Below are 25,707 nucleotides of genomic sequence, written 5' to 3' on the forward strand. Positions count from 1 at the left end.
TGGCCAGTATTTACCACCACCAGGAATTTAACACCATAGTGCTTTGGCCCCGGAGAAGAAACACACTCCCTCTGAAGTATTCAGAAAGAGTTAAACAGGACAGTTGATGGTTTTCATAAACTAATAACCTAAAAGCTGCCACCCCTTGTGCCTCCCACACCCCCACAAAGGGCAGGAAGGAAAAAGAGAATCGACGTGCCTGGTGATAAACTATGAAGAAATCTGCCTTCAGGGATTTCCTCTAAAATGGGAACCTGCTTGTTTTATAGGACTGCTGGGCTTGGACAAGGTAAATCATGGCTGCTTAGGAGGGGCTGGGTAGGGTGGAAGCATGCAGAGGTGCTGACTGCTGTCTGGGGTCTCATCAAGGGGCACAGTCAACAGATGAAGGGGGAATTGCTCCCTCACATCCACTCACTTCTCCAAGAAGTCTTTGTCACTATTAGGCCAGCTCTAATCTGTTGCTGTTGTGAGAAATCTACTGTGGAGATTTACCATCCTTATCTAGTGTTGTTGTTGTTGTTGTTTTTTTTTTTTGTTTTTTTTTTTTTGGTTTTACGAGACAGGGTTTCTCTGTATTATTTTGGAGGCTGTCAGTCCAGCCCAACCTTGAACTCACAAGAGATCCGCCTGCCTCTGCCTCCCGAGTGCTAGGATTAAAGGTGTGCGCCACCACCGCCCAGCGTGATTTTTTTTTGTAAAGAAAGTTTTCCCAGGCTTTTTTTGGTTGGAGTCACGGTTTGATCCAATAAACCAAACCAAACCAACAATGCGTGTTTTAGTCAGCTGTGCTGTGGTCAGCACCCCCCAAGTCTCTGTGGCTGGCAAGAACAGTTAATTTCTTGCCCACATTCTGTATCTGGGGCCACCTGGCCTGAGACCTGCTCTGGAGCCCTGTGTCTTTGTATTCTATGATCTAGGCCCAAGGAACAGCCCCTATTTGAGGCACATGGTGGCGGTGGCTGAGGAAAGAGCAGTGGAAACATGTGCTCTCTCATGTGCAAAACATGTGCAAAAACAGGTCACATAGCCAACCACTGCACTGGACTGAAGAGGAACATCCCCAAGACTCCATAGACCACAGGGAAATGGTGAGAAGATCCAGGGGTATCTTGAGGTACCCCAGGAACAAGGAAAGAGACTCTGGGGGACAGTGGTACCTCATTAGGAAGGATTTACTACTTGTCAGCTATCTTGAATGCTTTATACTTACTGGTCGTTGAAACTCCACAATTATCCTGTCAGGTAGGTAATTTTATCACCCTTGTTTTCCATACTGAGGCCCAAGTTCACATGGTAGTAAGTGGCACATTAAGATTTCACAATGAGACTCAGTTGTCTCCCGGCTGTCACTCAAGGAAAAGCAGGAGTGAGCTCAAGGTGCTGTTGAAATATTTTTGTGTGTGCCTTTGGCAAGCAGTGCTGTGTAATGACTAGTGATAACCTGTACTAATAGTCACTAAGTGAGTCCTTCTCTTGGAGTCTGGGTGTAGTATTTATAATAATCCCTTGGATTTTTCAATTTCTGTTAATAGCCTACTCTTTAGCTACATGTGTGCTTGTAGAACATACCTAAACCCCCAGGGGATGAGGCAAATTCTAAAGGAAGACATGTCCATGCATGTGATCTCACTGCCCTCCAGCAGCTGGACATGTGCATGCATGTGATCTTATAGCCCTGCAGCAGCTGAACATGCCCATGCATATGATCTCACAGCCCTGCAGCAGCTGGACATGCACATGCATGTGATCTCACAGCCCTGCAGCAGCTGAACATGCACATGCATGCGATCTCATAGCCCTGCAGCAGCTGGACATGCACATGCATGCGATCTCACAGCCCTGCAGCAGCTGTACATGTGCATGCATGTGATCTCACTGCCCTGCAGCAGCTGGACATGCACATGCATGCGATCTCACAGACCTGCAGCAGCTGGACATGCACATGCATGCGATCTCACAGCCCTGCAGCAGCTGGACATGTCCATGCATGTGATCTCACTGCCCTCCAGCAGCTGGACATGTGCATGCATGTGATCTCACAGCCCTGCAGCAGCTGGACATGTGCATGCATGTGATCTCACAGCCCTCCAGCAGCTGGACATGTGCATGCATGTGATCTCATAGCCCTGCAGCAGCTGGACATGCACATGCATGCGATCTCACAGACCTGCAGCAGCTGGACATGTCCATGCATGTGATCTCATAGCCCTGCAGCATCTGGACATGCACATGCATGCGATCTCACAGCCCTGCAGCAGCTGGACATGTGCATGCATGTGATCTCACAGCCCTGCAGCAGCTGGACATGCACATGCATGCAATCTCACAGCCCTGCAGCAGCTGGACATGCACATGCATGTGATCTCACAGCCCTGCAGCAGCTGGACATGTGCATGCATGTGATCTCACAGCCCTGCAGCAGCTGGACATGCACATGCATGCGATCTCATAGCCCTGCAGCAGCTGGACATGCACATGCATGCGGTCTCATAGCCCTCCGACAGCTGCTCACAAGAAGCCTACAAATGTGGTTACTGACCCTTAGTGGGAAGAACCTCCTTGCACAGATCAAATAGGAATGCCAAATATCCCATTTCTCTGCATTGTATCTCTCTTCCTACTGTGTAAAAATGCCCTCTAACATATCTGGATCCAATGGCATGGCCAGTGCAGCCTTGAACCCACAGCAGCCGTAGTTACCTGTACAAGATGAGCTCTAGATTGGGCCAATCAACTTTCTGTAATGGATGGGAGAGGTCCCACCCCTCTGAGGAGCTATTGTTAGTTAATGGGTTGCTGGGGAAGGGGTGGGGGGAGTTCAGTGATGTACCAAATGATAAATTGCCCAAACTCTAGTGAATAATTCCCCATTGAACACACACACACACACACACACACACACACACACAGGAGGGGGAAAAGGTTATCTGGAGAAGGATGAGAAGAAGAAAAGGGAGTGGGGGTTAAGTCTTTTCAAAACACACTCTACACAAGTATGAAATAGTATGAAATTGTAAAAAGGAGGAGGGAAGGAGGGAGGGAGGGAAGGAGGGAGGAAGAGAGGGAGGGAGGGAAAGAGGGAGGGAGGGAGGGATGGAGTCTGTCTGAATCCTTTGGGTTGCCTTTTTGAAAGGGAGCTGAGGTGTTTGCTGAAATGGTGTGCCTTTACCTTACCGTAAATAGTGGCTTTACAACTTCCTCCAAAGGGAAGAATAAAGATTACATTACGCAGCAGGCCTTTGCCTTCTAGAAGAAAGGCAGGCCCAGTATGCACTCTGTATGTTAATCTTAAAATAGGGAGGTGGTGCTGTTGAGAAGTTAACAATCCTTTCAGTTCAACTGGCAGCTATTTTATGAATATTTTATGGGGGATGCTAAATCTCAGACCCTCAAACTGTCCACTTGATATTTGTTTTAGGAGCAAATATTTTATCTTTATGGCTGGCTGTCACCTGTGTGTTGATATGTCTGCAGAAGAGAGGGAAATGTGTGTCACTTGGTGACTGGCAATGACCACATCCATCAGGGTGATGTCACCTGTCTGCCCCTGCCTTCAGTGAGCTCAGAAGGACCTGGCCAGGTAGAGATTTTTTCATATCCAGTCTTAAAGCATAGCTCCCTTTGCTAGCATTGCCGTGTGCACTCCAGAGAATGTGAGTGTCCCTCAGCATTGCTGTGTGCACTCCGGAAGACTGTGAGCATCCCTCTTTGTCCCTTCAGCCTTTAAGGGAACTTCCTTCCCTGTATAGTAGCAAACAAACAAAACCTCTTCTTCATAAGCAGCCCAAAGTCGCTGTTCCCTGTGAACACCAGTCAGCTCTCTGATGCCTAAGTGCGTCCATGTTGTAAGCTGTGGACACCACTTTGGCATTACAGTGTCGGATGATGTTGGATGAAGGAACACTCTTCAAATCCTGTTAATAAAGCCAGCATGAGAAAAGGTGGCTATTGGCACGGGGTGGGGTCTCTAGCGCTGACTGCTGTACTGCACTCCTGTGTGTTCACCTGTAGCTTAGGAAGGGTTATGAGGTGGTTTGAGTAAGAATGGCCTCCGTAGGCTCATAGATTTGACTGCCCGGTCACCAGGGAGTGGCACTATTAGGAGGTGTGGCCTTGTTGGAGGAAGTGTGTCACTGGGGGGTGGGTTTTAAGGTTTTCAGTGCTCAAGCCAAGCCCAGGGTCTTTTCCTGCTGCCATTATATATAGATGTAGAATCACAGCTCCTTCTCCAGCACCATGTCTGCCTGCATGCTGCCATGCTTCACTACATGGTATTATAGACTAAACCTCTGAACTGTAAGCCAGTCCCAGTTAAATGCTTTCCTTTGTAAGAGTTGTCGTGACCATTGTGTCTCTTCATGGCAATAGAACACTGACAAAGACAGGGAGAAACTACGCAAAACCTTTGTGTGTGAGTGAGCTGATCAATAACTGTAGAGTAGTTATTGACTCTAACACGAGTGTCATCTTCAGACCACATACAATTTGCTAGTCCTGACATTTGATAGGACCTAGAGACAGACCAGTCCAATTTTCTCTGAGTTTCTTCTTTAGCAAAAGTGATACACATTTAGTAAAACCGTATGTAATGGAAAATCCCACTTAAATCATTCCTGTAGCATATATTTTAAATTCTTTCTTTTGAGAAAAGGGTATATGCTGCTTCTCCCTAGTTTTTAAGGCATATTAGTGTGAACAGACCTTAGCTCCCTCAGGGATATTTCCTCATCCCCTTTCTGGAGGATTTAATCCAGAGGCTTACAGGTATGAGTTATATTCTCTCCCACTAAACTACATCCCCCAAATCCCTCATTCCTTTTCATCTCATACCTGCTCATCTGTACAAGACAAAGGTGTAGAGAAAATAAAATACAGGAGATAAGGCCTTTGTCCATGGGTTCTTAATATAATATGAAAATTACAGAAATACCATGCATCCTAAAAAAAAATCTGTGGCTTTAAAAAAAAAATGCCACTAATGTCATCGAAGAAAATAATGACCTGAAATGTGTTCATTGTCCCTGGTAATTTTCAGACTGGTTCTGAATCTCCAGCATGTGTGGGTAGCTCAGCGTGAGAGGTTTGTTTTTATACCAAGATCATTTAATGAAAGTGATTCTGTCAGGAGGAACCAAAATAGCACCTTGCTCTTGCATAAATTCGCATGTTTTAGGCAGTGGTAAAATTAGAAGGGACCATGGTAAGGGGTATCTTTTGTGGCATTTGAGCAGGAGAAACACAGATTTGGGGACCAAGAATAGCCTCGTTACATGTGCCCAAGAGAGGAATCACGTCTCAAGGACATGAAATTTCCTCCTTTTTAAACTGGAGATGCCTATCTGGGACTTTTGGCTTCTGAGTGAGTATGCATGCTCTTTGCCCGTGTTCACCACAGCCTGCTAGGCAGGTGACACTGCAAGCAGGACTTTGCTGAAGAGCAGAATTTGGGATCAAAGGTTAGGTAGACTTGTTTTTAAACTTAGAGTTTTTAAATCACATCATTTGAATACTGCCCTCCTCATCCTTGCTCTTTTACAGTTTCCTTTGAAACCAGTAGGTAGTGAAGAGGGAGGACTAACACAGAGGAAAGATTTTCTTAGAAGCCAGTTAATACAGCTTTACTTTCCAGTAACGATGTGTTTGTCAACTCCCGCCCATGTCGAAGTACCGTGCTTTTACAGTGGTGGGGGTGGGACGTAGGAAAGAAAGAGCCTCCTTACCAAAGAATCCAAAATCTAGTGGCTGGAGAGATGGCCCGGTGGGTTAGATGCTTGCCTGGAAACCTGAAGACGAGGTCCATCGATCCCTGGGTGGTGGAAGTCAAGAACCAAGCTTCCAAGTTGTTCAAAGTCAAAGGACAGATGTCCTGCAGATGTGGCACATGTCTGGTCCACCTCCCACAAATAGATAACTGTGATAAAGACGCCTTTACATGTAGTAGCAGTTGACAATTTAGAAGTAGTTCCACAGAAGTGTTGTTTAATCTGTTGGTGTTGGTCGGGTCTCTCTGACTTAAAGATGTGAATTGTTGCCTTCCTGTAAAGGGCCAAATGATGTGTGCTTTAGTCTTTAGGGCTGTGGCCTCAGGACGAGGACTCAGTTTGCCGTTGTGCAGCAGGAGTGGTAAGACGATGCTTTAATGAGTAGTTGAGGCTGCTTTCAGTAAAACTTTATTTGTAAAATCAGGCTGTGGGCAAGATTTGAGCAACAGGCTGAAACTCACCAGCTCTACTCTGTTCAGCTGCCATAGTGACGCCTCAGATAGGTAAAGTAGACAAATCTCTTTGTACAAGACGCTCCAGGGTGACAAAGAGACCGACTGAGTGACTGTAAATAAGACATTGAATCTTGGATAATGATGCCATTTTAAGGCTATAAATATTGACAAATAATGTTGTCCCCTCCTATATCATGGAAGATTAATGAGAAAGTTCATGTGAAACATTTTGAATTACTCAGCTGAATATCATTTTTAATATTAAATTGATGCTTTCTCTTTAGTAGCCCCAATGGAGATAAGTAAATAAATCAATCTGATGCCCTGTAAATAGGTACAAGGTTTTAAAAGTGTGGAAGCCAGATCCAAAAATTAACCAATCCACCCATTTTTCCCATAGGATTTTTCTTCTATGTAGAAGTGTGTGTTTGGGGCTGCCCTACCCACACCATGTCAGCCATTAATAAAGATAAATGACCTCACCAGATTTGCCTATAGGCCAGTCTGATGGCAATATTCCTTCAACTGATTTCCCTCTTCTCAGATGACTATAGGTTGTGTCAGATTGACAAAAAGTAAGCAGCACACCAGCAGAGCCACACCCACCCCCACACCCCACCCCTACACCCCCACCCCCACACCAGCATAGCCACACCCACACCAGCAGAGCCACACCCACACCAGCACAGCCACACCCCATCCCCCACACCAGCACAGCCACACCCCATCCCCCATACCAGCTCTGCTCCCTGCTTCTATGTAGTCATTTTAGATTCTGCTCACAATGAGAGAGCATGTGGAGTTTAGCTTTTTAGCTTTCTCTGCCTGGCTTAACTGACTTAGCACAATGTCCTGAAGTTCAGTCCTATTGTAATAAATAATAGAAGGTCTTTCTTTTTGAGACTGAATGGTATTCCACTGCATAGCTTCACAATTTGCTGAGGGCACTCAGGTTCCCTTGTAACTTGGCTAGTGGAAATAAACTGCACTGTATATGCAAGTGCAGATGCCTCTCTGCCTACTGATTGTAAACTTTGAATGTCTACCCAAAAGTAAGACAAGAAGTGTGTCAAGGAGAGGAAGAGTTGGGAGCGCCGCTTACAGCTCTGTGTGATTGTGTACCCGAAGCATTCCTGGAAAGGTACTGAGGAACCCAGATCCACCCGATCCCGGGTGCCTTTTAGATTAAGGGCTCTGGGAATACAGAAAGGGTCAGATAGCTTTGCAGCTGCTGCTGTGGTGCTGGAGATGGCATGGTTTCTACAGAGCCTGCTGCTAAGTACATCAGCAACTGACTGCAAACCTATACATAAGAACAAATTGGGTCATTTGGGCTGCAGGCTTCCTTGGCTGATGAATAGGTTATTCTGCAGAGAAGTATCAGGGAGATGCAGTTAGTGTCGGTGATGCACTTGTGTACAGCTGTCTTGGTGAAACTGGAGATAAGCCAGTTAGCTTGTTTTTTTATTAAGTTTATCTATTTATTTTACATCCTGACCACAGATCTGCCTCCCTCCTCTCTTTCCATCCCCTCCTACTCCTCCCCTCTGCTCCCAGTCCACTCCTCCTCTGGTTCTGTTTAGAAAGGGGCAGGCCTCCTGTGGGTATCAACAAAGCATGGCATATGAGGTAGGTCTAAGCTCCTCCTCCATCTACATATATGTGACAGTTGTGTAGTAGCTTGGTCTGCTTGTCGGACTCCTAGCAGGAGGAGCAGAGGCTGTCCCTAAGGCTTTGGCTGGCTCTTGAGACCCCCTGTTTCTCATATGGGCTCACCCCCCCCCAGTTTATTCTTTTGTAGTTCCTGAACCGGGCACAAGCTATCAGGGGCTAGGTATGAGTGGATTGAGGGAATGTACTTCTACTGTTTGAGAGCAGGCTAATATGAGGTTGCTTTTTGTAGGTAAACCAGGAAAGATACCCTACAATATTCTGATATAGAAAGCCCAGCAAAGGAGAGTACAGCTGAGGTAAATCACGGAGTGGTCCTGAAATAAAGTGGAGGGGGATAGGACGAGACTGAAAGTAGGATTCCATTACAGGGTTAGGGATGGCGACTGTCTTTGCTGCATGTCGGAATCACAAGTAATTGTTATCATCTGCTTGGAAGCCTCAGGTCATGGAATATTACTCACAAAAAAGGACCACCAGAGGTACACTCCAAGGTCGCCTCCTCTGCCTGGGGAACAGGTTCTAGATGCTTGTCCAAGCCTCTGCCTGCACGTCTGAACCCTAGATGTGACCTCAAGAATACAGTAAATTAATAGCTGCTTGTTCTGCAGGCAAGTGTCAAGGGAGATGCAGTTACCCCTAAGATGTGCTTGTGAACAGTGTCCTTTGAGAAGCTGGGAATCAAGCATCCCACAAAGGCGTTATCTGGTGAACTACTTACCACCAACAATGGAGCCAGTTCAGTGGACGATGGTCAGGTTCTGTCTGTACTTTCACTGAGCCACAGAACAAAACCCTTCCTTTGTCCTTCCTCCTCCTGCCCCTCCGCCCTTTGTAATGGAGTAGCATCTTGATGCTCCCATCACAAGCACAGAGAACCAGTCCTTTCCTGTCCTTCTGTTCCCCCGCGTCACATGCTTTCTGGTTTGGTTGGAGAGACAGCTGTAGTTCCCACCAGTTTGGGTGCTTTGTGGGCATTTTACTCGAGCTGTTACTCCGTGGGAGTGCGATCATGAATCGCAGCAGGGGTGGGGTGGAAAGTGGAAGGTCTCAGGAAAACCCAGACCTTTCTCCATTGTATGGGAAATGATAGGAGCCAGGACTGAGAATTATTTCAGTAGAAGAGTGCTTGTCTAGCTTGCCTGAAGGCATGGCCATGAGATCTGCCATTTCTTCACCCACATAAGAGGTACAAGAAAGACGGAGGGAGGGAAATGGAGAAAGAGAGGGAGCTAAGATGGGTAAGGGAGAGGAGATGAGCTTAGGGTAGAAATTCATACTGGATATTTTCTGGCAGAGCAAGGTCATTGATTAGTCCAGCATAGGTAATTTGTATGAGGGCTGCCAAGTGTTGGGTATGGGGAAAGGCTTAGAGAGGTAAAGTCAGCCAGTCTGTGGAGTCTGGGATGCCACGTTCAGAAACTTACTGTGTGAATAACCAGAAGTAATTGCATGTTTTATAGAAACAGAGTAACTTAATGAAAACAGGATGTGCTGAATTAATTTTCTGAGTCACAGGATACTGCAGCCTGGTCAGGCATGCTTGGGACGGCCACAGAGATAGCAAGTGAAAGAGACAGTCAGAGAAACAAATAAGATTAAAACAAGCCACCAGACATGGAGAATCAGAGAGAATAAAACTATCTAGTGGCCAACATTAGGGTTTGAACAACTGCCTTGTCATCGTAGCTGGTAAGGAATGGATACGTTCACTTTGTAGATTTGTCAGTGGTGGAGAATGTATAGAGGATTGGGTTCACCTAGGAACACACAGAACCCAGGAGAGAAAGGAAAGTGACCTCAGCTAGCAGCATCCTGTATTACAGAGCTATAGGTGGGGGTGGCGAGTATTAAAGGAAAATTGAGCAGGCGTTTTACTTGGAACTCAGGTTTGGGGAGTTTAGAGAACAGTGATGAGATGGTGGGGGTAACAGGCATAGGTGAGAGAGCTAGCAGGTATACATGACGGAGCTAGCAGGCACAGATAAGGGATAGATAACAAACACTGATGACGGAGCTAGCACACGCAGATCATGAAGCTAGCAGGTATACATGACGGAGCTAGCAGGCACAGATAAGGGATAGATGACAAACACTGATGATGGAGCTAGCACACGCAGATCATGAAGCTAGCAGGTATACATGACGGAGCTAGCAGGCACAGATAAGGGAGCTGGCAGGGATAGATGACAAGCACTGATGACGGAGCTAGCACACGCAGATCATGAAGCTAACAGGAACAGATTATGGAGCTAGCAAGCATAGACGATGGAGCTAGAAAGCATCGATGATGGAGTTAGCAAACATACATGATGGAGCTAGCAGTAATAGATTGTGGAGCTGGCAGGAAAAATTATTGACCTAGAAGGTATAGATGATGGAGCTAGCAGAAATAGATAAATTGCCTCTGAAATTTAACAGTGAAAAGAGAAATCAAAATTAATAATAGCAGGAGTCTTATAAATTATCTCAGCCAATTAATGAAGACATGTTTCTGTAAAAAAGAAAGATAGGAAATCCTAAGATCTGTACAGGAGCTCTGAAGTCCCCCTTGGAGCCTGCCTATCTTCCCTGGTAAGGTGTCTGGGAGGTTTAGCCACGGCAATGCTTTTATTATTCTTTTTGGCTTATAGTACGCACACAGCTCTCAGGAGATCACCTGTATCTACCTCTTTCCAGAATCTCTCCAGAGGAAGGCAGGAGATGGAAGACCAGAATTTCTGTATTTGAAATAGTGACAGGAGGTAAAGGGGAAAGGAAATCATTAATACCCTGATGGGAGGTGTCCTTCTCTATATATGTTTCTCCTATTGGTTGATGAATAAACACTGATTGGCCAGTAGCCAGGCAGGAAGTAGATGTGGGACTACCAAATAAGGAGAATTCTGGGGAGAGCAAGGAGAGAGGAGCTGCCAGAGAGAGATGCCACGTAGCCACCAAAGGAGTAACAGGCCCCAGCATTCTCCGGTAAGATAAGGCCATGTAGAAACACATAGATTAATAGTTATGGGTTAATAATTAAAAGAGAGCTAGCCAATAAGAAGCCTGAGTCATCAGTCAAACAGTTTATGATTAATATAAGTCCCTATGTTTATTTAGGACCAAGGATGGTGAGACAAAAACTCCATCTACAACACCCTGTTTATTTCCAACTTCACACTGTTGTTTCATGTCTAGGCAAGACTAAAATAAAGACTTCCTAACTTGAAATCCAGATCATTCCTGCTGTGCCCTGCTGTCTGTAGGGGAGAAAAGTATCTCTTTTCAGGTCATGATGTCCACTGAGAGCCACCAAAACTAGTGTCACCGCTGCTTCTGCCAGTTGCTAATGAGAATGGGGTGAGGGCTGGAGAGATGATTCCGCCATTAAAGGCTGAACTTCGAGTATGGGCCAAGAAGACCAAAGTGACCATGCTTATCTGAGGTCCTGCAGACAGAAACCTTATTCCGCCTGGCCAGAAACAACAGGCAGCATCTCCACTCCTGGGCAGAAAGCTCAAAGTATGGCCCCTGGGTCTGTTATACCCTGTTTTCAGCTGCCAGGTCCCTGGCATCTTGGCTCGTGGGAGTAAGTGAACCCTGTAGATGTGGCTTCACACTGGGCTTCCTGACTGTCCCCATTCCCCGCGGGGTGGTCCTGTGACAGCAGGTTGTGCAACTTGCTTTCCGCTATTCCAGGGAGTTCCCCTTCAGCCGTCCATGCCCTCGTTCAGATTTTCTCCCTGGTGTTGCTTGCCCCTGTGCCTCCAAGGTGTCAGCAGGTGGGTTGTTTCTTTCTTCCTGACTTTGTGCATATTTGGGGAAAAGGTTACTCAGATATGTCTGTTAATTTGTTCACTAAGTATTTGGTTATATAGATTTCATTATGGCATCGTCACTGTGACGTGTTGCTACACGCCCACCTTCTTCATATAGGGGTGTTTGGTTGGCATTGGTTTTTACACACTGAGGACTGAACCCAGGGCCTCATGTGTGCTAGGCAGGTGGCTTACCACTGAGCTATATCCCCAGCTCTCTCTCTCTGTCTCTGTCTCTGTCTCTCTCTCTCTCTGTCTCTGTGTGTGTGTGTGTGTGTCTGTCTGTCTGTCTCCCTCTCTCTCTCTCTGTCTCTGTGTGTGTGTCTGTCTGTCTGTCTGTCTCCCTCTCTCTCTCTCTGTCTCTCTGTCTCTCTGCCTGTCTGTTTCTCTCTGTGTGTGTCTGTCTCTCTCTCTCTAGTTATCTAGAGCCCAGCCAAGCCTCCATCAGCATAGCTCTCGGGAGGTCTGCCCCATGTGCCATCTCCTGATGTTCTGCTGGGGAAGGCGGGGTGGAGAGACTGCATTTCTGGGTTCCTTCTGGCATCTGGATCGCCTGTTGCAGCATCCTTTGTAGCTTGTGTTACAGGCCACCACGTCCAGCAGAGCTCCACCATGCCCGGTTCCAATTCTTGACTTACAAACTGTTCTGAGCATTCTCCCAAGGTCCCCCTGTGGGTATAAGAAGGGACATGAATAGACATGAGCTTCCACCAGGGCACAGGCCACTTGTAACTGCCACTTTGACAGTTAGTGGCACCCATGGGACCGGCTCTGCTCAGCTAACATCTTGATGCTAAATGGGAAACTTATCTTTAGACTTCACGTGTACTATTTTGTCTAAATGGCAAGAAATTTAAGAAAAAATTTTAGACTTAAAACTTTTTAAACATGCATTAGTAGTATAGTCAAATCTCATTTGTAAATTTGCTGATATGTTAAAATTTGTTTGCAATAACTTACTTAAAATGTTTTTGCAGTCAGGCACACACCTTTGAATCCCAGTGTTCTAGAGGCAGAGGCAAGTGCATCTCTCTGAATTCAAGACCTGCCTGCTATACATACAGAATTCCAGGTCAACCGGAGCTACAGAATGAGACCCTGTCTCAAGAAAGTATATAATTTAATAGTTGAAATTTGAAATACTGAGTTTGAAATTCATTCCAGTTCTTTAGTTTACTTATCCAATATCGCCATGTCACATGGCAATTTTATTTTGAATGTTTTGAGAAACTGCCGTTATGTTTTTTGTAGTAAGCATACCGTTTTACAATCCCACAGGCCACACACAAGAGCTTCACAGCGCTGGCAGCACTGATTTTCTGTGCTCCTCATGCTGGCCATTCTCATCGTGTGAGATGGCCTCTCAGCACGACGTGGTTGCATGTCCCAAATTATTGGTGCTGCGTCTCCGAAGTGCACACTGCTTTGTGTGTCTTCTTTGGAGAGCTGTCTGCTGAATTCCTCTGCCCACTTAAAAAACTGAATCCTTTGTCTTTTTGTGACACAGTTGGAGGTGCCACAGTGGTGCCTCAGAATGGAAATTGGCAACAGGGAAGTGTTCCTGAGCTTGCATAAACTGAAACTGTCATATATTACTGATGGGGATGTAAAATGGGGCAAGCATTCTGCAAAAATGTCTGGCGGTTTTCTGGAGTTAAGCACTGCTCAACCTGTAACCTGGTGGTCCCACGGCTAGGGTAAGGCTTTTTCCCCAAAAGAAATCAAAATAATGTTTGCAAAAGGCAGGTAAAGGAGTCGACGGCTTCGTCCAAAATATCCCAAAATGGAAACAAATGTCCATCAGAGATGGTATTGCAAATGTGGTGTTTTTATGCAATGGAATATTTCTCAGCAACAAAAAAGGACAAACTGCTTGTAGACTTAACAGTACGGGTGACTTTTAGAACACTGTCCTGGGTGCATTTCGTCAGACACAAAGACACACACTGCATGTCCATTGTCTGAAACTTAAGAAGAACTAACTGACTGTGGTCATGGGAATGACAGCATTCCTAAGGGACATAGAGTTAGCTGACAGGGTCATGGGGGAGCTTTCTGAAAGTATGGAGATGTCTTATGTTTTCCTGATGGTTCTAGAGTTGGGCCCATTATCAAAAATATACCAAAATGGCCAAATATGATGGCACACATTTCTAACCCCAGAGCTCTGGAAATGGAGGCAGGAAAATCTCTTTGCGTTCAGGCCATACAAGTTCACATGGCAAGTTCCAGGCCAGCCAGTGTCACATGGTGAGACCCTGTCTCCAAAACAGTGATGTATAAAAATGTGCCACTCTACAGCAGTACATTTCACTGTAGGTAAATCTTACCTCGATTTTGAAAAGCAGCTATGTTTTTGTAACTTCTTATCATCCTGTTAATTCTCTTAGAATAATTCATTTTAGAACATAGCACTCTGTGATTTATGTCCATGGGTTGAAAGTACTTCAGACCTGCTTCATGAGTCCTGTTTGTGTTCATTTCTGTTAGGGCTTGACTTGTGCCTTGAAAGAGTGCGTGGTCACCAGCTTCAGGTACAGCGTTGCTGTGTAAATGACTGAAGTTTAGTCTAATTGTGTCATCTGTCTTTATCCTTACTCAATTTGCTTTGCCTTTTTTTCAGTGTGTGTGTGTATATGTGTGTGTGTGTGTATATGTGTGTGTGTGTGTGTGTGTGTGTGTGTGTACACTTGAATGCTGGGATTACAGACATGTGCCACCATGCCCCGCTCACCCCATGCCTTGAAACACATTTTGAGATGATTTCTACCTGCCTAATTACATTTGGTGGGAAGTTAGTCTGATATGTTAGTCCTTCATAGCCAGCAACAGAGGAGTTCTTCTACACAACTCTTCTACACAGTTGCTTCAACCCATTTGGGTGGCTTTTTATTGTCCCTTTCCTGTTTCACTGAATTTACAAAGGACACCATCAAAAGTGAGGTTTTCCCCTGGATATGCCCCTCCATGTTTCCAGTTTAATTATCATGGTTTTTATCCAGGCAGAGCTAGAAGGGACTGTATGTGTCCTACCCACAGGAAATGTTAACCTAGTTAAATCTGATTGGAATCTGAGTGAAAAGGTGCCCTACCTCTGGGGAAAGAGATAACTTGGTGACTCTTGCCTTCACTCTCTGCTACACTGCGTCTGGGCCTCTGGTTCCTCCCGTTTGAGTTAATCTCCCACAAGCAGTCAATGGGAGAATGCTGTGTATGGGAATATGGAAATGCCAGGGTTATGGAGGGGATTCCGTTGGTTCCCTCGACAGCAGAAGGTTTTCAACAAATATGGTAAAGCCTTACAGTAAAATGTAGGATAAGCAATGAAATGCAATATCACCTAGACCTAATTAGAAGTCTCACAAAGCAAACAAGCAAAACCCACCATTTTGTACTGATTTGGGTCAAGACAAGGAAAAGAGACCCTGGCTGAGGTCTTCTGAGTCGAGGATGAAAGTCAAAAATGTGCTTGGTGTTTTGTCTTTTTTCCCAACAGTTCCCAAGGGCCGTGATTCCCAGGCTGTCTCAGTGCTGCACCCCAGTTCCTGACGAGCATACCCCCAAGGGTGGGTCTGCTTTTCTACAAGAAGAAAAGTTTGGCGGAGAATTATCCAGCAGCAATAGGATTTGTGTTCCTTCATAACGGTAGGTCACCTGCATAGAGCACTGGCCAGGAAGTCTCTCTCTCTCTCTCTCTCTCTCTCTCTCTCTCTCTCTCTCTCTCTCTCTCTCTCTCTCTCTCTCTCTCTCTCTCTCTCTGTGTGTGTGTGTGTGTGTGTGTGTCTGTCTGTCTGTCTGTCTGTCTGTCTGTCTGTCTGACTGTCTTTTCTGTGAGCAGGGCTGTAAAACGGACAGGGAGCATTGAAGTTTGGTGATCTTTGTCACTCATGATCTTCTGATCCTAGTATTGGTTCCCTGCAAGTTTACTCAGCAGCTCAGTAAACTTGAACAAACCACTTATATTCCCTGAATGCCTACGTTTGACCAAACAAACAAAACAAACTTTGTAAATAGAAGGAGGGAAATAAAAATCTAAGTACACCATGATTACTTTTTATTGCTTTTCTGCTGTTCTATCACCCTGTGGTGTGGTAAGGAGCTTTTCTCTCATGGTGACTCGGGATGGCAGAGCATGGCCCTGTGTTTCGGTACTCAGGACTGGGGGACATTCTCCACCTGCCTCCCTCCCAAGAATAGTGTCATTCCACTGTCTTGACCTTAGGTAAGCTGAGGGAAGAGAAGGAAGTGAAAGCTCAAAGCAAATGGCCAGCAGCGCTATTGATGTTGTGTGTGTAGACACCTGACTACTCTTAGCCCACATGTGGAGCCTTGCCAGAAGCTGTTACCCCGTCATGGCATTTCTCCTCCTGTGACGGGACCTCTGAAGGAGTCACCCGCAGGAAGACAAAAAACCACTGCCCTTTGTTTATTCTACGTTGAGAGGGCTTTAGTGGACGGAGGGAAGTTGAGGTTTTCCATTGTTTTTAATTACTTTGTTTGCAGCACATGTGAGCAGTTTCGCCATGATCAGGAGGATGTGACTGTTTTACAATGAATGAGGGATTTTATAGCTCTTTGTGAAGCATCTCCAGTGAGCTAGACCCTGTGTGGCTGTTTGTTTGTGTCACCGAGTAAAATAGGCACAGGACCCTGCCCTCATGGAGCTCACGTCCTAGGAGGAGGGAGATGTCATAGACAGTGCAAGAATGCGTGTGATACAGGGCGTTAAGATCTGGTGAGCGCATGAGCAAGGGAGAAAGGAGAGGGAAGAGAGGGGCAGTGAGTATTCAGGGAGTTGATCCAAACTGCAGTGTTGCGTTGTGAGGCGGTCTCACTGAGGCGAGTCTGGAAGTCATGGTTTGCCCTAGGCGTGTTCCGGGCAGAGGAAGCAGTAATACCTCGGCCAAAAGGAAAGAACATAGCTCACATGCTGCAGGCATAGCCCAGAGCCAGTGTGCTGAGACAGGGTGAATGGGAGGAAGGTAATGGGAGGTAAATGTGGAGATGCAATGTCGGGTCCAAAGACAATAACGTTTCAACCGTTTAGATGCTGCCTTAGTCCACTTTCTATCTCTGCAACAAGGAATCCAAGATGGGATAATTTATAAAGGGCAGACTTAGTTGACTCATCTGGAGGCTACAAATCCAGACACATGCCACTGGCACCTGGTGAGAACCTTTGGGTCGTGTCGTGCCACGGAAGAAGGAGGCAACAGACAGCGCAAGACTAAGGAGCAGGAGAGGGTCAAACTCAAGCCCACGCGAGATAAGCCAGCACTGACGTGGCATCCGCCCATCCTTGAAGGCACAGCCTCATGACCAGGGAGGTCCCCGCATCCCAATACCATTCCATTCAAAATCAAGCGTCTAGCACGTGAACTGCTGGGCATAGTTCAGACATGGCCAAATACTAAGGGTTTCTGTGTTTTCTTGTCAATGTGACCTTTTCCTTTACAGTTAAAGTGCAGACGCACACACAGCAAATAAATAAGGAAGTAAATAAACAAACCAACAAGACCTCCATCGCTATACTAGTTTCCTTGGGCTGTTGTAACCAGGTACCAATGCTAAGGAGCTGAAAATAACAGAAATTTACCATGTCATAGCTCTGTGGCCTTACCAAGCCAATCTCTAGTTAGGCCCTGCTCTTACTAGACTCCTAGTGGGGGGATCCCTTCCTTCTCTCTCTCTTCCTAGCCTGTGGTGGCTCCTGGCCATCTTTGGCAGTCCTCAGCTTGCAGCTGTGTGGTTCAGTTTCTGTGCGTGTCTTCACATAGCATCCCTGTTACTGTACGTGTCTCCAGAGGCCATCTTACAAGGACACCAGACAGTGCACTAACAGCCTACCCTTCTCAGCTTCAATGTCTTCTTAACCGATTACCCACACAGCAGCCCTGTTTTCACATAAGGCTGTTGGCTGAGGTGTGGCTGAGGAGTCAAGCCCTCAGCTTGTCTTCAGGAGAGAGGGGTGCAGTTCAATCCATCACAGCCACCTTCAGTGGGACATTACCGTCCCCACTGCCCTAGCAGAGGTGCCGTCTCAGGAGACTCAAATGGCTCACCAAAGGCAGAGTCAGTGATCAACAGAGCCAGGCCAGTGTGGATTCTACCTTACCACGCATGTGCCTGTGGTAACAGGTCAGAGCTGAGAGAACTTGCCCTGCCCAGAGCAGGAGCTACCAAGCACGGTATTGCAGTCCTCTGTACAAGTCTGAGATGTCTCGGATTGGCTCTCTCCTCTTCCTGTTAAAGGGAAGAGCCTCCTCACCCAGATCTCACTCCCTGTTTTGCATTTACCTCGTAGCATGACATATGCAGGGGACAAGGGGACAAATACAGAGGGCAGATGCTTTCTCTCCTTTTTAGGGTTTTCTCCAAGAAAATTATACTACGATTCCTGTGGTGTGTAGAACATTTGGTGACAGGGACACATCTTTTTCTCGTGTAACATAGGAAAAGTTGCCCACAAACACACACCACACTCCCCAAGTCACTTGGCTTACTACACTGGAACTAGGGGCTTCTGGAGCATTTAATACGTTTTGTCTTTCACTATATTTAAGTCTCTCAAAAGCGAAGCTTGTCTAGACATGTGTGAGTGTGAAGCCATGCTAGGAGTTGTAGGTTAGGCAGTCTTGAGAGACGTGCCTGGAACAGGAGAGCTACACCAACGTGGAACAGAGCCTTTCCATGCCTGTGAGGACACATGGCGAGGACAGTGTCCCAGCCAAAGGTGGTCACATCAGAGGAGTGTCTAAATCTCAGTCAGGTTGCCCATGACCAACAGGGAGCGCAAACAAGGTCACCGGAGGGAGAAAACCTCCTGAGAGCAAACCAGAGATTAGGAATTTACCAAGATGATAATGGCAGGGAGGCTGCACAGGGATGACGGTGAGGACGGGGAGGCTGCGCAGGGATGACGGTGAGGATGGGGAGGATGCACAGGGATGACGGTGAGGATGAGGAGGCTGCACAGGGATGACGGTGAGGACAGGGAGGCTGCACAGGGATGACGGTGAGGATGGGGAGGCTGTGCAGGGATGACTGGTGAGGACGGGGAGGCTGTGAGGGGATGACGGTGAGGACGGGGAGGCTGCGCCGGGATGACGGTGAGGATGGGGAGGCTGTGAGGGGATGACGGTGAGGATGGGGGGATGCACAGGGATGACTGGTGAGGATGGGGAGGATGTGCAGGGATGACTGGTGAGGATGGGGAAGATGCACAAGGATGACGGTGAGGATGAGGAGGCCAGTTGTCCATGGCTTTGTCTAAACGGCACAGGGAGAAAGGGGGATGCAGGAAGATTGACAGTCCCACCAGCCTTCCTTATGTTTGCTGTTTCTGGTGACTGCCAGCAGTCTCCTCTCAAGCCCGGTTGTTCTCACCTTCATTTGAGATGTGCTTTAATCCCCTTAAGCTTTGCCACTTTGCCTTCCTCTTAGCTGACTGCTCTGGAGGTGTGTGCTGAAGCATATGTTTTTCCCAGTTCCAGAGTGGAAAGGAAAACAGTGCCTTCCTTCCAGAGAGCCTTCTGCTCTCCAACAACACGTGAGAATGACCAGATTTCCAGATCTTCTATTGAATTAAAGTGGCCTGTCATTGCTGTCTGGTGTCATCACTTCCACAGAGCCCCGCTCCCTATGGCCAGACTGGCTGGCGTTCAGAGTCTAGTAATCGCAGGCCTGTTTAACTGATATGTTGGGATTGTCGTGTTGTTTTGTAGTTTGGAACAGTGCTGGGGTTCAGACCCAGGACCTAGTGCATTACAGGCAGGCCCTGCACCCACCACTGAACTGCACTGCCCGCTCCTCAGCCGACTTTGATGGTGAAGTTGGCACTTGGGGACTTCTGATGAACAGTCGCTGCTCCTGAGATGGTCCCTGCTGATTGGAAATTAGAGTCAGGGCTGAGGGGCTGGCTCAAAGAGCAAAATGCGGGCTGCCTGTAATACCAGAGCTGCCTGTAATACCAGGCTGGGGACAGAAGCCAGAGGTTCCCGGGGGCTTCCTAGTGAGCACTAGGTTCAGTGCTTATTTCAAAGAATAAGGTGGGACCTGAAGAGGGAGACACATGACTTGGACCTCTGCCCTACCCCATACACAGAGAGACAGATATATACACATACAGACACAGAGACATACATGCACACAAACTCTCACACACAGAGGCACATACAGATACACACATACACATATAAATAGACACATGCATATACACAGACACACACATATACATACACACAGATACACATATATATAGACACACACATATACACAGACACACACACATATACATACACACACACACACACGCACACACAATTATTATGTGGCCATCTAAACCAGGAGTCATTTGTTTAAATTGTTTTCTATAAGCTTCTGGTAAGTACTATGCTGATTCAATCCTTCTGTTGCTGGGATGGGAATAAAGTCTTACCTTTATTTCCCAGTAATTTCATATTGTTGAGAAACTATAAATACTTTAGTACAGTTTTAAATGTTCAGATAAGATTCACATAACATAAAATTAACTGTTCAATGGATTTGTTTTCCAAGCCATTTTAAGCTGGATGGAATGGTACAAGTCTGTAATAGCAGCTAGTTGGGAAGCTGAGGCAGGAGAATCACAAGTTCAAGGCCCACTTTGGTGGGTTAGTGAGACCCTGCCTCAAAAGGAAAGAAGTAAAAGGAAAAAACAGGGAGGTGTAGTTGGTGGAATGGGAGGTGCCTGCCTAGCCCGTGAGAGGCTCTTGGTCCAGCCCCCAGTGCCATAGCACCATGGAACAAAATAATCCATTTAAAACTGTTTCAAAGTGAATTGACCCATCAGTATATTCAGTACATTCACAGGTCATAAATTTATTACCTCTAACCCATTTCCTCAAATGAAACTCTGTACTCATTAAACAGCCACCCCCGCCCCCGCCTCCTGGCAACCATCAACCTACTTTGCATTTTTACGAGGCCACCTATTCTGTATTTTTAACATAAATGGAGTTGTACAACATGTGACCTGTTGTGTCATGTAGGAAAAAACCTTGTAATTATGAATCGTTTTTCAACAATCTCGTCCTTACTCAGGAGCGCTAACATGCTGTTGGAGTACCGGTAGCTTCTAATTGAATTCTCCAGGAAAACCACCTTAGGGACGCCAGCACCCCTGCCGTTGCTTCATGAGGCAGACAGCACTTTTGGATGAAATTACTTAATCTGCGAAAACGCAGGAGTCAGCTTCACCTTGTTTAACCCCTGCCATATGGCCCAATCCCATCAGCCACCTGCCCCCCCCCCACCGCTGACTTATGCCATTGTCCTGGTTGTTTGAACTCCAATATACCCCACCATGCAGCTGAACCTGTAATTGATATTTTGGCTGAGGATCTAGAGATTAGATTGCTAGCCTCCTCCACAAAGCCGTGTCCCTCTCGAGGGTGTTAGGTGATACCAGCTGCTGGGGATGAAAATTTGAAGCATACTTTACACTGTCACCTCCTGGGGACCTCCTTAGGAAGACAGTCCCTGCAGGGGAAGGGATCTGGGATGCAGACAGTGAAGGCTTGAAATGTGAGTGCCCGCTCCATCTGCCCAGGGAAACCTAAGACGGGCACAGGCGGAGAAGTGGGAAACTGGGTGGCAAGCAGGATTCTGCGGGGCTGAAATTCTCATGATATCCCTTTGTGCTAGCAAAAGAGCCCATGTTCTAAGACTGCAGAGCCGAAGAGTTGGTTTCATGTACAGAGTGGCTTAGTCACTGAAGGCCACCTGTACATCTCTCTTTCGAGGCCTGCTGGCTGCGCCAGAATCCTTAACAAGGACCACAGTTAAATGCGGGCTCATGCTGACTTACCTCCACCAGAGGTGAACCTCATATGCCATATTGTCATGAGACGGCACTGAGTTGCCAGCTTTCAACTCCAAAAAGTTACTTCCAAGAGCCTCCTGACGCCACCTGCAAAGTTCCGGGATGCTGACAGAATTGAGTGATAGCCTTGCAAGGGGTCCAGTTTTGTGGCTCCTCTCCTCTCTTCCTTCCATCTTCCCTGCTTCTCTCCCTCTCTCCCTCCTTCCATTAGCATGCACGGGGCTGTTGATGCACAGACATGGTGCTCGGGGCTAAGGATATGAAATGAGACCCTGCTGTCTAGGGGTTTGTGTCTCGCCCTCCCCGGGCCCATCTGTCGGCTGCTGCTGCTTCTGCTCCTACAGAGACCTGGAAGGGTTCCTGTCCCTGTCTGTCCTGTAGGAGGCAGCCAGAAACCCCAGAGTCCTGCCCGACTCTGAGCCTTTGAATTTAGCCTTAGCAAATACCAAGGGCACCACTGTGTGAACTGAATTCAGATATGTAAACAGATAACAGGATAAAGTGTGGTTAGTGATATTTGAGAGCTTTTTTTTTTTTTTTTTTTTTGCACAGAATGCCTGGAGCATAAAAGGCAAAGTAAATGCCCTGGGGGGGAAGCAGGGCCTCCCACGGGTGCCATCTGAGCCCTCTGGTAAGAGGAGAAGGTGTTTGCCAGACAAACAAGGGGGACCCACAACCACCAGAGGTCATACCATAGGAGCGTTCTTGGGAGGGGACCTCCTGACATTCTTAATCCTTTTCTTGCTGCTCTGGTGTAACTTGAGGATCCAACTGCTTGATTGGCCTGTAGCACCGCCATAAGCTGGGCACAGTGTCAGTTTTTTAAGAGGTTAAAACCAGGGCAGAAAAATATGCTGGGTTCCTCACCCCTAAAATGCCACCCATTTTAATCTTTTCCTTGCTAACATAAGTAAAAGTTCATTTCTCTTCTACACTGGCTCGAATTGGCAAGTGTTCCCATCCCAGGGTCCCTTTCAGCATCTGGGCAAACATGCCAAATGCCTCCCACGGAAAAGGCAGGGCTCTGCACTCCAGGCTTACAAAGGACAAATAGTAATGGAGTTTTGCTCCTAAGGAGACCGAAATGGGCACTGCACACAGAAAGCTAAAACCAGCAGGGAGAGGGGCCTCCACTGCCGTTTCCTGTCAAAGCAGAGACCTCATTTACATGCACAGCCACAGAACTGGTGTTAGGTTCTTTGAAATGAGTGACTTTAATTCTGAAGTTCAGAGGTCTAGGGAACAAAGACGAAGGCTGTAGCACTCTGGAAAGACAAGAGCACAGACAGTGCTGGGCACAAGCCTCACCAAGTCCTTTCCAGGCCGAAAACCAGCCCCAGAGGAACAGTGGAGATGAACTGTCCGTTCACATTCCGGATTTGGTCATCTATGCGTTTCTGATTTGTAACAAATGGCAACATTCTGCTGGAGCCCCAACTCATAACTTGGATTATGCGACAAATAAGGACGGGTTTTACGAGGACCCAACACACTACTCCACCTGGGAACACTGGTGCAGGGATTTAAATGGCTCCTGTTGTAGAGACGGTTGCTCACCTGGTGTCCCTTTTGCTCAGCTGTCCTTAAACACATTTGCAAATGACGGGTCCTCTGACCCCTCCCCTCCCAGAAGTGATTCTTTCCACAGCAGTTCCAGTGGGTGTCTGTCTGCACCCCGTAAGAAGTAGAGCTTCAACTCTACCTGGCTTGTAACTGTGTGCTAAGGAAAAAAAAAAGTCCTCTCGACATGCCATGGTGGCGCACACCTTTGATCCCAGCACTTGGGAGGCAGAGGCGGGCGGATCCCTGGTCTACAGAGCTAGTTCCAGGACAGGCTCTAAAGCTACACAGAGAAACCCTGTCTCGAAAATTCCAAAAGCAAGTAAAAGTCCTCTCTTCTAATAGAAGATAATCTCCTTGAGCCCCTGGCACTTTCCTTGAGGTAGTTAGTACACCATGTCCCACCATAATCCCAGTACCCATCACGGTGCTGAGCCTTGCTGAACACTGGGAAATGCGTGAATGACTTCAGGGGATGGGGTTTCAAGTGTAGGTAAGCATATGGGAGAACGCCTGCATCTCCTGCCGCCATCACAGAGAGCAGAACTGCTTAATCCGTAGTAGTCCCATCCCCCCAATCCCCCACCCCCGGTAGGTTCTATGACTGTGATGGTAGGATCTTCATTGCCAGCTTCCTGGATTTAGGACCCTCCAGACTGAGCACATGCCTCTGGTGGTGTCTGTGAGGGTGTTTTTAGGCAGTGCTGACTGAGCAGGAAGACACCATGAATTCCGGCAGCAGCATCTGGAGGGTTGGGTACCTGGATGAAATAAAAGAGGGGCGGAAGAAGGCCTTTTAGTGTTGGCATACCCTCCCTGCTTCTGTCAGGTGAAGACAGATTTGAAAGATGTTTTACTTACCTGTCTTTGGGGAATTCTGATTTAAACAATGCAACAGAAATCCTTTCACACTTCCCACATATAGACATTCTGGAGATAATGTAAATCGGAGGTTCCCAAAAGGACGTATTCACAGAAAGGTCTTGTTCTTGTTGGAACAGTCTTACAAACAGGCTGAGAACTGAGAATACACTGTAGCTCTAGAGCCACAAGTCAGCAGGGCTGCTTGGGACACTCTGTAGCTCTAGACAATGGTGTCTAGTCATTAATGTTATAATGGCTAATTAGAAGCTTAATCCTCCTGGATGCTTCTGGAGAGAATCCCTTGCTCTTGTATAGTTTGTAGGGGCTGTCTGTCTTCCTTGGCTTATGGCAGGTTCCTCTTTCTTCAAAACCAGCAATGTTACATCTCCCACTGAGGCCACGCCCTCTGCCGACCACCCCTCTCATCACAGCTCCTCCTGTGATTTTCATACCCTTGACTCCCTCTTTAAAAGACCTGTGATCGGCGGGGCGTTGGTGGCACTCGCCTTTAATCCCAGCCCTTAGGAAGCAGAGGCAGGCGGATCTCTTTGAGTTCAAGGCCAGCCTGGTCTACAGAGCGAGTTTCAGGACAGCCTCCGAAACAATACAGAGAAACCCTGTCTTGAAAAATAAAAACAACAACAAAAAAGACCCTGTGATCTTATTGGGTTCACCCAGATAATTAAGGCTAATCTTCCAGCCTCAACATCTCTCACAGAGTCCTATCTGCTGAACCTCCTTTGCCTTGTAAAATGACACAGTCACTGGTTCTAAGGACTCAGCCTGCCCCATGACAGTGAATTTCTTAAGGGAGCACAGCAGTCACCATTTATGATGGCATTCCTGGGGGAAATGGGCACCTCAGCCAGAGAACAAAACAGATTCGCATCTGCACTGCACCACAGGATAAACATTCAAGCTTTGCCTAGTGACTGTGATGAGGGTGGCAATAAAGATCCCTAAAAGGCACAAGAGAGATGTCTCTGTGGTTAACAGCCCTTGCTGATCTTACAGAGAGCATACAGGTTCTGTTCCAAGCATCCATACTAGTCAGTTCCCAATCATCTGTTAACTCCAGCTCTAGCGGATCTGCCGCCCTCTGCTGGCCTCTGTGGGCACTGCATGCACACAGTGCATAGTCATGCAAGCAGGCACACATAAAACATAAAAAAACTATTTTTAATTCTCTAAAATAAAGACTACCAAAGGTCTCCTTTAGCAAAGGTTTCCAAGACTTCTAAACTGCATAATTATGAGCGTATTGTACACTGAAATAAAAGCAAAATATCATTTTGTGGTATGCTTATATTTTCATCTAAAAAGTATACTTACTGGGAGTTTTAACTCTGGCCACTACCCAGAAAATTCCAGAAACATCTACCCATTACTGTAGTCACTAAGCAAATCGTGATACAAATATGAACTAGATGATAGTAGGGCCTGTAAGATGAGTCATACGAGTTCTTCACCAACATACACACACACACATACATACCCTATGGCATGTGCAAGGTGTGCGCAAGCACGGGCGCACGCGCACACACACACACACGCACACACACACGCACACACACACACGCACACACACGCACACACACACGTGCACACACACACGCACACACACACACACACGCACACACACACGGCAAATAACTTTTTAAAGATAGCAAATGAAGACTCATGGGAAAGTGAGCATGAAGTGGGGACGTGAAATGAGAGATGGGGGAAAATGT

At 46.8% G+C, this 25,707-nt stretch overlaps 1 protein-coding gene across 5 annotated transcripts in view; it reads left to right on the forward strand.

Annotated features, from left to right (window-relative positions):
* The window catches only part of Cracd (capping protein inhibiting regulator of actin dynamics), a 210,680-nt gene that overhangs the window by 74,569 nt on the left and 110,404 nt on the right, over window positions 1-25,707 (forward strand). For all 5 annotated transcript variants that reach the window (XM_040747245.1, XM_040747248.1, XM_040747250.1 and 2 more), the window contains exon 2: window positions 15,185-15,333. The gene's annotated coding sequence lies outside the window, so the exon portion shown is untranslated. The remainder of the gene's footprint in view (window positions 1-15,184; window positions 15,334-25,707) is intronic.

Source organism: Mesocricetus auratus, unplaced genomic scaffold (assembly GCF_017639785.1).
Source record: "Mesocricetus auratus isolate SY011 unplaced genomic scaffold, BCM_Maur_2.0 Super-Scaffold_100006, whole genome shotgun sequence".
Classification (NCBI taxonomy): domain Eukaryota; kingdom Metazoa; phylum Chordata; class Mammalia; order Rodentia; family Cricetidae; genus Mesocricetus; species Mesocricetus auratus.